A 13,928-nucleotide genomic window follows, 5' to 3' on the forward strand; every position below is an offset into this window, starting at 1 on the left:
AGAGTTTAAACACTGAATTTTGAATCGATTTTTTCTCAGAGATGTGGATTCAGACGGCAATTAAATTAACACACGACCTTGGTGTTTGTCAAAAACAGTAGGTAATTCAGCCGGGGATTTTTACAGGGCTGGTGAGAAAAAAAAACTGACATCCTGGATTCGGATGTAAATGGTGGATCTTGTAAATGGTGAAAATCACTTAGGTCTCCCCGAGAAACATTTACCATCCGAATAGGGCTAAAGATGAAAATTTGTCACTTAACCCTCAGGCAATTTAAGATATAGATGTTATTTTTTTATGAAAGAAGATTTGGAGAAATTAAGCATTCCATCAGTGTTTCAGCAATGGATGCTCTGCAGTGAATGGGTGCCGTCAGAATGAGAGTCCAAACAGCTGATAAAAACATCACAATAATCCATAAGTAATCCACATCATTTACATCTGCAGTGAAAAGCTATGTGCTTGTAAAAAACAAATCCATCAAGACATTTTAATTTCAAACTGTCACTTCTGGCCAAAAATAAGTCTATAATCCATAATAAAGCTTCCTTGACTGAAAAAGTCTGTCCCCTGTTGTCTCTCACATCAAAATCCACCCACATATTTGTTTGAAACTGTTTTAGTCTTGTTTTAAAGCATAACCGTAGCTATTAAAGCATGTCATACAATTAATTTAAGTACTTTCCAAATTACACAGTTAATATTATTGTGAATAAATTAATAAAATGATTTCTAAGATGGAAGATATAATATAAAATAGTATAATATAATATAATATAATATAATATAATCAGGGATCGAAATTAACTTTTTCACTCAACAGCCAATTCACGAGTTCGCCCTTGCGTATAATGAACAGAGTCAAGGTTTATGCGTATTTGGCGTGCTGTCCCGGGAGAGGGCTCCGAGCTCTGTAAATTACTCCCGAACCCGGGGCACTCCCCCTGTCCGGGGAGAGGGGTCCGAGCTCGGCATTTAGCCCGGACCCAGAGCGCTCCCCCCGTGCTCCTCCCCACGCTGGGGTAGGAGCGGGCTGATGGTGAGGAGTTGGGGTGGAGGAGGGATGCTAAAACTGTAGAGAGAATGAAGGTAAGATGGCTTGGTCTATTTATAGAAGTTCGCTCTCGGCTGATAGGATAGACTGTGTGATTGCTGATGGTGAATTAGCCGTGTTAATTATCTGCGCGTGCTCCTCCCGAAATTTGTTAATAAAACATCACTTCACGAGTTCGCCCTTGCGTATAATGAACAGAGACAAGGTTTATGCGTATTTGGCGTGCTGACCGGGGAGAGGGCTCCAAGCTCTGTAAATTACTCCCGAACTCTGGGCACTCCCCCTGTCCGGGGAGAGGGGTCCGAGCTCGGCATTTAGCCCGGACCCAGAGTGCTCCCCCCAAAGATGCGATTAGCGCGGGACAGCAGCCGGAGTGGGGCGTTGATAACCCCCCGAAATTTGCAAGGCTTAAGGATGGAGGGGCGCTGGACGCCGCTTGGAGTGGAATTGTTGCGGTGGTATCTGGAAAGAGAGTGAGGCTTCTGTGGAAGCGGCTCTGCTGCAGCATCTGGAAAGAGAAAGCATCTGAAAGAGAATGTGGCTTCTGCGGAAGCGGGCACTGCTGTGGCATCTGAAAGAGAATGTGGTTTCTGCGGAAACAGGCACTGCTGCGGCGGTATCGAATGAATAGGGCACTGCTTGCAGCATTTTGAAAGAGAATGTGGCTTCTGCGGAAGCGCCACTGCTGCGGCATCTGAAAAGAGAATGTGGTTTCTGCGGAAGCGGGCACTGCTGTGGCGTCTGAAAAAGAGTGTGGCTTCTGTAGAAGCAGGCACTGCTGCGGCGGTATCGAATGAGCGGGGTGCTGCTGCGGCATCTGAAAAGAGAATGTGGCTTCTGCGGAAACGGGCACTGCTGTGGCATGTGAAAGAGAATGTGGCTTCCGCAGAAGCGGGCACTGCTGTGGCGGTATCGAACGAGCAGGGCACTGCTGCAGCATTTTGAAAGAGAATGTGGCTTCTGCGGAAACGGGCACTGCTGCGGCATCTGAACAGAGAATGTGGCTTCTGCGGAAACAGGCACTCTTGCGGCGTCTGAAAAGGAATGTGGCTTCTGCGGAAGCAGGCACTGCTGCGGCGTCTGGAAAGAGAATGTGGCTTCTGCAGAAGCAGGCACTGCTGCGGCGGTATCGAATGAGCAGGGCGCTGCTGCGGCATCTGAAAAGAGAATGTGGGTTCTGCGGAAATGGGCACTGCTGCGGCGTCTGGAAAGAGAATGTGGCTTCTGCGGAAGCAGGCACTGCTGCGGCGGTATCGAATGAGCAGGGCGCTGCTGCGGCATCTGAAAAGAGAATGTGGCTTCTGCGGAAGCGGGCACTGCTGCGGCGGTATCGGATGAGCGGGGCACTGCAGCGGTAGTACCAAATTTCACTAAACTGGTCAGAGTTAGATGGCTTCCTTTGTGGAAATTATTGGTCCTGATATCGCTCTTGAAGGCGTCCGATGACCATTGACCGAGAGCTTGGATCAGCTTTTGGATAAGAATGGATGGTACTGGGTGAACCTGCTTGGAGAAAGGAACTTAGTAACGTGCTGAGGAGAAGTTTTGGAGGATGTGTTATAGGGATACGAGTCGGCGATGGGTCCGCCTCCGGAGCCAGCACTTAGAGTTTCTGTGAGAAGCTGAGACTTGATGGTTCTGAGACTTGATGGTATTGGCATACGGGGTGGTTCTGGAGCTGCAACATTCAGTGGGGTAGGTAGTGGGACTGCAGTGAGTGAATGAAGTGTACTGGGGTTTAGATTGGAGAGAAGGGTTAAAAAGAAGATAGAGAGGGGCCAAAATCGTTTGCCGAGGCAGCCTCGCGCACGGATTAGCCTTTAGTGCATAGGGAAGCATGTAGGAAGAGGTAGAAGGAAATGAGGGAGAAGGCCAATAGCTTGCATTGCTGGCTGATGATGCCCTACTTGGATGTCTGTAGCAGGGACTGCTGGCCATTGATGGGGAAAAGGAGTAGCGAAAGGATAAGTGTAAGGTGGCTAAGTTTGAGTGGCTAGCGGAGGCAGCCTACCGCTAGCGTCTGCCGCCAGAGGTAGAAGGAAGGGAATGCGAAGGATGGGAGTTTGGGAAGCTAAGCCAGCAGCATTGCATGTGGCGCTGTAGCTGAAGGCGCCGCAGTGATTTATTGAGAAGAGGAGAGAGGCAATGCAGTGTGAGGAGCGGCGGAGTCTGGGGCGTGGCCCATGCTTGCTGCTGTGTCTTGAATCTCGAGGGGAGCCGGATCTTGATCTGGAAAAAGACAATGTTATTTTGAAGGAAGTAGGGAGCTCTGGGGGAAAGGAGCATGGGACACAAATGACAGCAGAGTAGGGCTGTCAGACATGGCTGAAAAACAATTGAATTCTCCACCTAAATATTATCAATATTCGAATTCTATTCAAATTTGAAAGGCATAATTTCAGTTAGGGGGAGAACGCTTTTGGCTTCTCTGCTGAGGCCGCAGGAAGGTGCATAGAGCAGAATATTACTAATGCACGTTTATTAAAGCAATAAGACATGACTATCTGCGAAAAAGTGCATAATCTTTATGAACCAAATATAAATCAATTAATTCGAATTCGAATTTATTGACAACCCTGCAGCAGAGGCAGCCTGACTTTAAATAGGCCTCTGGGCTAGTGTCTGCCAAAGGAGCTGGAAGCGACTGAAAAGAAAAAGGGGGTCGTTAGAAAAGCCCAAGATGTGTACATTTACATTTACATTTAGTCATTTGGCAGACGCTTTTATCCAAAGCGACTTACAATTGGGGAATACAAAAAGCGATTAATCTTGAAGAGGCAATCAGACATAGGAAGTGCTCGTAACACCAAGTCTCAGTCATTGTTCAAATAAGTACAAGCTAGTAGGTGGAGAGAAAGATAGAGGGAAAGGTTTTTTTTTTTTTTTTTTTTTTTTTTTTTTGAGTTTAGGATGAAGTCAAGTACTGCCGAAAGAGATGAGTTTTCAGTTGTTGCTTGAAGGTTGCCAGGGATCCGGCGTTCCGGATAGGGGTGGGAAGATTATTCCACCAGCCAGGAATGGTGAACGAAAATGTTCTGGAGAGTGATTTTGAGCCTCTCTGTGATGGTACCACAAGGCGTCGCTCACTAGCAGATCTCAAACTTCTGGAGGGGATGTAGGTTCGTAATAGTGAGTGGAAGTAGGAGGGTGCAGAGCCTGTGGTAGTTCTGTACACAAGCATCAGTGGTTTGAACTTGATGCGAGCTGCCACTGGTAGCCAGTGCAAGGAGATGAAGAGAGGTGTAACATGCGCTCTTTTGGGCTCGTTGAAGATCAGTCGTGCCGCTGCATTCTGAATCATTTGTAGAGGTTTGATTGTGTTTGATGGCAGACCAGCCAGAAGAGCATTGCAGTAGTCCAGTCTAGAAACAACAAGGGCCTGGACAAGAAGTTGCGCAGTATGCTCTGTCAGAAAGGGCCTGATCTTTCTGATGTTGTGTAGTGCAAACCTGCAGGAACGAGCAGTCTTTGCAATGTGCTCTTTGAAGGTCAGCTGGTCATCAAAGATTACACCAAGACCTCTGACCGAAGTTGATGGGGTAATCATTGATGAGCCGAGCTGAATCGTGAAGTCATGCCGTAGAGTCAGAGTGGCAGGGAAGACCAGAAGTTCCGTCTTTGCCAGGTTGAGCTGTAGGTGATGTTCTTTCATCCATGCCGAGATGTCCGCCAGGCAGCCTGAGATCCGTGCAGCTACCGTTGGGTCATCTGGTTGAAAAGAGAGATAGAGCTGTGTGTCATCGGCGTAGCAGTGATAGGAGAAGCCATGTGCATGTATGATGGGACCCAGCGATGTAGTATATGTGGAGAAGAGGAGGGGTCCAAGAACCGATCCCTGAGGAACTCCAGTGACCAGTTGATGTGGTTTGGATACCTCCCCTCCCCATGTGTGGGCCTGATTTGCAAGCGGAGGCAGCCTCACGCTTCCTTCAGCCATTGTAGACCACAGGAGTGGGGTTTTTTGACATCCTGAAAAGCCTGCGCAGCTAGCGGAGGCAGACTCACGCTAGTGCGTGTTATGGGAGCTGGAGGCCACTCAAAAGGAAAAGGATTAGAAGTAATGGGAGGTAAAGACTGAGATGTGAGGGCATGTGTTGCAAGCATAGCAACTTTGTGCTCGTTTCAGCTTCTGTAGCTGTAGGCCGTGGAGGCTTGTGATATTCGGAGAAAAATAGCAGACTCACGCTAGCGAGTGTTGTGGGAGCTGGAGACCACTGAAAAAGAAAGAGGGGTTAGAAGTAGCAGGAGAAAATATGACGGCTTTTAACAACTTTAAAAAAAAGTTTTAAAATTATGAAAATACATGTTTTTCCTCTTAACCACATGAAAAGAAGAAAGTATTGAAACAGCTGGCCAGCCAAGCCGTACATCGGTTGGTAGAGACTTGAAGAGGGGTGCCAAGTAGTATGCACAACACATGCAAAGTGGGTTGCATTTGTTCCATAATGATGTGAATGGTTCTTTATGATACCTCTTAGCTGTTAGTTTGCACCTATAATTGTTCATTTAGGTACAAGGATTTTCGAAAAATTAAGTTCAAACAATCTTTTACGTCTTATCCGTCTATCGGAGTAATGTGCAATTTAAAATACATGTAAAATGCTAGTGAAAATTAATACAGAAAATGAATAATTTCCTTGCCTGATCTGCGCACTTTGCGTCATGGTTACTGAAATGACATCAACATCCATAATGTCATCACATTGTTTAACGGTTTTAAGCAACAAATGACCTGCCTTCACACAAAAGTTTGTTTGCAACACGGCCTACACCGCTACCGGAGGCAGCCTCGCGCTGACTGCTACGAGAGCTGGAGGTCCGGCTACATACGGCACTGCGGCCGGAAGAACTGCGGAGAAAAGAAGTGAGTGAGTGAGGTTTTGCTGCGGTGAGAACTGGGGTGCGGCCTAGGCTCGTTTGAGGCCTGGCGCTGCGACCCAGCGCTCTAAAGGAGCCGGGTCTTGTATGGGACAATGATGGTGGAGAGTGAGGCAAGATCGGGGCTTTGCTCGATCTATTGGCCGCCTTGCGCCTGGAGTGGATTTAGGAGTGAGGTTGGCTAATTTGCAGTGTAACGAATGGATCGCACGTATCTGCTTTGTTTGCCCTCCGCGGGAATGATTCGTCAGAATAAATCAGCGTTTGCTTCTGGCTTAAATACTGTCCACTTCTGATCGGAGGATATATTGGAATGGCCGAATGAGACGAGGATGTCGGTTGAGGCGAGGTTAAGCCTCAGCTTGTGGAGCATTGTGTGGCTGGTCGAGCGGAGCAACGGCTGCAATGAAGCCTGGTGCTCGGCGGTGGTGACTGTTGGAAAAGGAGTGAGCCTAGAGCTTGCAGATTGCGATGGAGGATACGAAAAAACCCCCTGGTCCGGGTTCTTTCATTTCCCAGAAAAAGATGCGTCTGTGATATGATAGCAAAGGAGCAAAACCGAATGCTAAAATTGTAGAGAGAATGAAGGTAAGATGGCTTGGTCTATTTATAGAAGTTCGCTCTCGGCTGATAGGATAGACTGTGTGATTGCTGATGGTGAATTGGCCGTGTTAATTATGTGCGCGTGCTCCTCCCGAAATTTGTTAATAAAACAAAAATCACTTTGGCTACTAATTTTTTTAAGTTACTGACCATTCATAACTTCTACTAGCGAAAAAAAAGGGAAATAAACCAACAGCTTGAAGCTCTCTACACTGGACGTGACAAATACTAGGGGTATATTTTGTGTCAATACTAGGAGTGTGCGATATTGACAAAAAAAAGAGAAATATCTCAGTATTTTCTGGGATTATATTGATAAAGATAATTAGACAATATTTTGCTGAGTGTGTTATTGTACTGATATCTACTGTGGACAGCTGACTCCTAATTTTTTTATATTCTTGAGTCATATTAATACATTTAATTAGTCAATTATAATAACAATACATTTAGGCTGTTACTAAACAAATGAAATCAGTATCAAGAAAATTAATCTTTACAGAAGATGCATCTGAAGCGGCATTTAGATGTATTTACTCATGTTAATGCAGCTAAAGCCCAATTTATACTTCTGCGTCGGACCTACGCCGTAAGCTCTGCATCGGTTTTCATTTATACTTCGTCGTCGTCGTCGTCCGTGTCGAGGTGCAGTACACATGCGGACTGCTAGTGTAGAAACATAGCCGTAACGGCGGCAAATAAATATCAAATCATTAAATCATTATTTAAAACTACAAAAAGGAGACAACGGAACAGGAGAAGATGGCATTCTTTCAATCTCCACAAGGACGTGTACCACGGCAGATCAACATTGTTTGTCGCAGACAACTACTGATATATAATGCTATGTACTATAACAAATGATAAGACACTTGTTCTTTGCTTTGTTTCATTTTAAATAAGAAGGTGTAACATTAAACTACATTACAGTGCTCATAAACGCACACAAAACTCAAGTCCATACAGAGGGAGGGGTTCTAGCAGACCAATCACAGCGCTATGTAGAACTTCTGGATAAAGATAATCCAGCTCGTAATCTTCTGGTGAATTTTATATGTGCTATATATAGGTAGAGACTCTCACAGAAACATCTCCTGCCTCATTCTTATCATAAACTGAGAAACAAAATAATTGCAACACCGTAAATAATTATTGCAGAATTAACATACAGTTTCATGTTATTAAAGAACATATCATTTTATATGCCGAGTCTGTTAATCCCAGGAAAGTACCCAAGTAAGTATAACTGTACATTTAAATGCTGACAAATAAACACTATCGTACCTGTTTAGGCAGTTAGGCTAATCTCTTAAAGGACATTATAATGGTATTCTTGATAATCAATATCTTACCTTCATAGCCATGAACACATTTTTAAAATCTTATAAAAAAAATTAAAGCATTAATTATTTCTCAACTCTGTGGTGAAATTCCCATTATTAAAGGTTCACTTTTCATTCATGAAGACGACATGAGGAAATATGCTAAAAATGGGTGTCGGCGAAAAAAGATGAAAATGAAATTACCGTTAGAACCAGGAGATGACTGTATAGGATCAATCATTTGCTGCAGCTGCCATTTCAACTTAGTTTTTCACATCTTTTGATTTATTATAAAATAAATATGTTAGTTAGTCTGAATTTAGTCTGAATCACTTAATGCACAGCTTTATTTTGACATCGGCTCATCAGATGACGGATGATTCCGTTATCACTGTCAATCATAACAGTGACTCGCGACATGATTTAACGGATTTACCATTCGCGTTTGTCATCCCTGAAACGGTATACGTGGATGTTTGGTCATCTTAGACAAACAAAACTTTTCTCCTAATTGTGAATGGATTATGTTGAGAAACCGAGCGAAGGACGCTCCTCTTACGGCACGGTACACTTGACCGGAAATGACTGAGCTGACTTGTGTACAACCAGGAAGTAACCGTGCATAAGGTCAGTAGATGCGCTGTTAGATTTTTGGAGAGGTGCACGTCAGGTACGGCGTAGGTCACGGTGCAGGCCTGTGCGTCTCTGCGTAGGCTATGGTGTAGGTTCGATGCAGAAGTATAAATTGGGCTTTAGAGGGACATGGAATGCTTTAACCTGCAGTTACAAATGCATAAATAATGTTTTGATATTTTAAACATGAAATGTTAAATACTGAAATTTGAAATTATTTTTAAAATGAAAAGATAAATGTGAAATTAAAACCACCTGCAGTTTAATGTCTATTTCCCTTTCTTTTATGTAAAGCACTTTGAATTACCACCGTGTATGAAATGTGCTATATAAATAAACTTGCCTTGCCTTGCAGGTGGCAGCAAGTCAGAGTGCAATTGAACCGAATCATTTAAACGGTTGATTCATTCAGGAACAAAACACCATCATGTTGCTCAGAGACACAAAACAGTGCTGTGGCTGTGTTTGGAATGTTTTTTGTTGTTGTTGGTGACAGGAAATATGGTGTCTAAAACGTAAGTCTCTTGATATTAACTTTATTGTTTATTGAACTGTTGTATAAAATCAATATCACATTTGTAACCTGATTTTTTAAGAAAAACTGGCCCTCTTCAGTTTCTCTACAGGTTCTGCCCCCTTATCTTGAATTATGTGATTATTTTGAATGCATATTAATAGACTGAATCATGCAGTGAAAGAACGCACTCTAAATGCGCACGCATCTGGTTAGTCTAACCAGACCTAATCACGTATGTGTTACGGTGCTGTGCGGAACAACGGACGCACGGCAAGCATAAACAATCAACTTCTCTTTTAATCAGAGATCCAGGAGCAGATACAGACACAGGAGTGCACACACACCATAATGGAAACAATAACCGACAATCAGACATACTAACACAGGAACTTATAAAGGGACAGATAACGAGGATGGACAGGTGCACACAATGACTAATTAAACTGAACTAGGACACAGGGGAAAACCGAAAACCCGACATGGAACAGTCACAAAAAAACCCAACATGTAACATATCGCCCCCTCCCCGCAAGGCGTGGCCTCACGCCGTAACGTAACAACTGAGGAGGGCGGGTGGGGGCTCTGGAGGAGGATGTGGAACAGGAGGGTGACAGAGAAAAGGCCTGGAGTCCAAACAATAAGTCCATGGGGGAGTGGAGGGTGGGAGGAGCCAAGGGGGAGCCAGGAACAGGAGGAGCCAGATGACGACCCAGGCCACAGTCCAGATGGTGGCCCACGGGGGAGCCGACGGAGGGAGGAGCCATGGTGGAGGAGGGACCGCCGACTCCATGGGGCCGACCAACGGCGGCGGAGCAGGTGGTGGTGGAGCCCGAGGTGGAGACAGAGAGCCGAAGAGCCAGGGTGACGCCGAAGATCCGGAGGTCCAAGGCGGAGCAGATGTCTTCGGCGACCTCGGCGCAGGCGGAGATCCGGATGGCCGCGGCGGAGCCGGAGCGACAGAGGACATAGGTGGAGCAGGAGGGAAGGAGGAGCCCAACGGAGCCGGAGGGACGAAGGGACGGGGCGCAGCCCAAGGAGAGTAGTCCTGAGGTGCAGGTAGGGGGACGACTGACCAATGCGGAGCCGGAAGGACGAGGGAGCCCGGTGGAGCTGGTGGACAGACGGGATCCGGTGGAGCCGGGGGAGCGTGAAGGCATGGTGGAGCCGCAGGGTCGCCGGACTGAGGCGGAGTCTGGGTCTCGGAGGCTGAGGGCGGAGACGAGGGGTCCTCCAGACTCAACGCCAACAGAGCTGGAGGTCGGCAGACCCGCGGCGAGCCCACGCCACAGATGGTGTGCTGAGGGTGAGCAGAGGGGCTGACGAACTCCAGTGATGAGGGTGTTGGAGTAGGAACCAGATCAATGAGAGGCGGTGGGAGAGGGAGGTCGGGTGGGATAATTCCCCAGAAATCCAATACAGGAGCTGGCTTCAGGATGATTGTGTCAGTGTGAAAGTTAATGAGGTTTCCCAGGTCCAGTTCATGCTCACCCTCAGCGGTGGCGCCGTGGGCGGGGCGTTCCATCGCCCCCGCGATCTCCACAGCTTTCTCCACCGTCGGATGCACTGCCGGCTCTCGCACCTGGTCAGACGTTTGGGGCTCGGGCTCCGGGACGATCGGCAGCTCTGTCGCTCCTGATGGCGATGGCTCAACGACCGCGGCAGGCTCTGGCTCTCCGTCTGCGGTGGGCTCGGGCAGCTCCGCGCTGCGGGGTGGTAGTGGACTGGGCGCTGGGTCCCGAGTGGGGCTGGTGTCATTCTCTGCGAGGTCCACGGTGAGTTGCGATTTGCAAGACACCAGCACCCACTCGATAAAGGCGGCGAGGCTCTCTCGAGGACCGTCCCCGGACAACTGCCTACGTGTGGTGATGTTAAGTCCAGCCTTGTAGAAGGTGCAGAGGCAGTAGTCCGGGAAGTGTGTCTTGTTGGCCAGACACAAAAAATCCTCGGTGTGGTCCTCGAGAGAGCGATCCCCCTGTTCCAACAGGAGGACGAGGACACCGGGATCCATAATAAAAAAATAAAAAACTTGACAAAAAACGGGAAACAAAACAGGGAAAAAACACGCCGCAATCTTACTGTTTCGGTCGGATATTCTGTTACGGTGCTGTGCGGAACAACGGACGCACGGCAAGCATAAACAATCAACTTCTCTTTTAATCAGAGATCCAGGAGCAGATACAGACACAGGAGTGCACACACACCATAATGGAAACAATAACCGACAATCAGACATACTAACACAGGAACTTATAAAGGGACAGATAACGAGGATGGACAGGTGCACACAATGACTAATTAAACTGAACTAGGACACAGGGGAAAACCGAAAACCCGACATGGAACAGTCACAAAAAAACCCAACATGTAACAGTATGAGTGCACTCTGTAGGTGTGTTTTGTTTGGTTTTTGCAACATATTCGATAATGTCATGCTGTCTCATGAGTTCAGTATTTGCGCTAAACCTGCACAGACTTGGCTTGCATGAACTTCCCCAAGACATTAATGAATGAACATAATTTACGAAAAGTAACTGCGAAAGTGGCTAGTGATTTGACAGCCTTACCCGCCACAGCTGATTTTTACCCGCATTTGGCGGGTGTTAATTTCAAACCCTGAATATAATATAATATGATATGATATAATATAATAATAAAATATAATACGTTTTATTTTCTGGAAGATACCTAATTAATAGGCCAGTTCATTCCCTCCTGGTTTTTACCCACCTCAGCTGCATCTGGTACCCAGCAACTCTCTTCCCTTTAAGAAAACACACACACACACACACACACACACAGACAGAGAGAGAGAGAGAGAGAGTGAGAGAGGAAGTGCTTAAATGGGGCCAGACTGTTGGCATGACAACAGAACAAACACAAACACAATTGGAACTTGCTTCAAGGCCAATTTGTTGCATTATTGCACTGGTTTCCACGCTGACGTTCAGCCTGATCAGCTGGAAGCCCCTGCAACAGTGGGGAAAAAGGAGGTAAAATAATGCAACGGGGCTGGGAATGCCTCAACCCTTCACCAAAGTCCCCTACCACAGATATTTCCCAAGGTGTTTCTCTCAACAGGGCCTGAGCTGTTAGCAGCCAGTTCAAGAACCATTTTATGGCTCTGGTTTATTTACAACACATGGAGTTTTGCTGGTGCTGAATATTTGCCAGGTTCAATCTCAAGGTGACCAGACACCTACAGTATTTCTGAGTCCCGACCCATAGTGTACCTTCTAATTATCATTCTGTCCTTTATTGACTGTTGGGAGCAAAGCCAAGGAACGCCTAGTATCTGACTACTAACTACAGAATAGCAACAACCACCAAAGCCCCCCAACAACCTCCACTCAAGTTGTCATTGACATATTAAAGGGGTAATCCACTAAAAATGTTTAATTCATTCTGTCTTTAAATATGTTTTTGGAATGTCATTGTTAGAACGCTCCAACGTAAAAAACGCCAACATAATTTAAAGATATACGTTAAGCTGATAAATGCAGATACAAACCCTGCAACATTAAATCAACTAGCAAAAACATATCATTTTCATACTACAGTCCTATATTTTGTTGCTACACTGAACCAAACTCACCCAGGCCTTTCCACATTTCATGGAAGGACAGCGGTATGTTGCAGCTGAGGATGCTGAGGTCTGTCAGCATAAATTTTACTGATATCACCTCCATCGGAGGCCTATAAAGCTGATTTATTATAAATACAGCTCCCTTGTGTTTACTGCACACATTCTTGTGTCTGCAACATCTTTCAAAGTGAGCACATGCAGGTGCTGTGGCCTGTCTCAGTTGGGCAGACTCGAGCAGAGAGGTATCACAAAAACAGAAAACTTGGGATAGAAAGAAAACATAAATACAATGAATGCAGATGTACTGTATATATGAACACTACAGTTCAAAAGTTTGGGTTGGGTAAGATTTTTTCATGTTTTTGTAAGACATCTGGTTGCATTTATTTGAGCAATTCAGTAAATACAGTAAATTGTGAAATATTATTACAAACTAAAATAACTTTTTTTCTATTCTGTTTTTCTGTATATTTAAAATGTTATTTATTCCTGTAAAGCAATGCTGAATTTTTCAGCATCATTACTCCGGTGTGCAGTGTCACATGTTCCTTCAAACATCATTCTAATTTGGATTGCTGATCAAGAAACACTTCTGATTATCATCAATGTTGAAACTTTGGTGGTACTTTCATAGTTTTCTCTGTGCTCTTGTCTTGTCTGGGACTTTTAATTTGTAGTTTTGCTTGGTTCCTGTTCCATTTTCCATGTGATTGGTTTCATGGTTTCCAGATGTGTCTTGTTACAGTTTTTTTCAATTGCTAACATCCTTTTATCCAATCTATAGTTACATTTTCAAAACTCTAAACGCAATTAGCACAACATCTGTCTATTGTGACCATACCATTAACACAATTCATGTTGTTTTCACACAATATTCAGTCAATTACCATGTTTCTAAAATGCTTTTTACATTTTCTTTTCATACAAGCTTACCCAAAACCAAAATCATGGATAATTTTAGTCTATTTACAAATGCTTAAACACAGCATGTCAGAAAAGATGACCTAATGTTCCAAATCTTAAATATGTAGTATAAAGCTTCTACTTCTGCAACAACAGCAGCTCAAAGGTGTTGAAAAAATCTCTCTATATAAAATATTGTAGCAACTGATAAGCATTTTTAAGATCACTGAATTATTTAGAAATAGCTGATTCCAGTCTCAGTTTAATGAATAGTCTGATGTTGAAGCTCTTTCTATTACTTCAACAACAAAAGACCTCTTTGAATTGTTTTGGCGATGCAAAACAACACAGAATCAGAGAGAGAGAGAAATAATGCCTGGGAGAGGAATAGTTGGATCAGAAAAAGGAAGAATAGGTAGGGAAGAGGAGTGAGA

The sequence above is a fragment of the Barbus barbus genome, assembly GCF_936440315.1.
Source record: "Barbus barbus genome assembly, chromosome: 30".
NCBI classification, from domain to species: Eukaryota; Metazoa; Chordata; class Actinopteri; order Cypriniformes; family Cyprinidae; genus Barbus; species Barbus barbus.